General features: G+C 49.0%; 1 protein-coding gene across 4 annotated transcripts in view; it reads left to right on the forward strand.

Annotated features, from left to right (window-relative positions):
- The window catches only part of FAM168A (family with sequence similarity 168 member A), a 242,040-nt gene that overhangs the window by 235,750 nt on the left and 5,714 nt on the right, over positions 1-576 (forward strand). The gene's annotated exons all lie outside the window — the stretch shown is intronic.

Raw genomic sequence — 576 nt, forward strand, 5'->3', positions numbered from 1 at the left:
TTTCCTGTTCCATGTTCAGTAATACCACTGTCAAGGACAGCTGTGACTTTGCATGTATTCTAGATAAACTTTACATATGTTATGTCATAATCCTTATTATGGTAGCTCTCTGAATGAGGATTTTTAGCTCTATTTTACAGATAAATACATAGTTCAACACACCTAAACTAGGAGGACTCCAGTCCTCTAGTACTCTAGTCTTAAGACTTCCTTTAACTCTGAGCCTCATTGTTCAGATGAAGCCTTAGCTTAATCAGAGAGAGACTTTGGGCCACTGCCCCTCACCCACCAGCTTCCTTCCAGACCGCACCCCACCCCCACCCTCACCACAGCTCCCAAGGCAGAGCCAGTGAACCTCAGGGCTCCAGGGATGTCACTGTTAAATCCTCTGCCCTCTCTCCTGATCTCCCCTGCCCTCCACCTCCTCCAGGAGCTCTTGGTACTGGATGAGAAGCAAGCAGCTCCACCAGGAAGGCACAAAGGGCTCCTTGTAGGGCACAGGATGGGATCCAGCGGCTTCCTGAAGTGGCCTCAGGAATATCATTGTCACTAATGGCTCTCCCCTTCCTTCCTCAG

The sequence above is a fragment of the Mustela lutreola genome, chromosome 1 (assembly GCF_030435805.1).
Source record: "Mustela lutreola isolate mMusLut2 chromosome 1, mMusLut2.pri, whole genome shotgun sequence".
NCBI lineage: Eukaryota > Metazoa > Chordata > Mammalia > Carnivora > Mustelidae > Mustela > Mustela lutreola.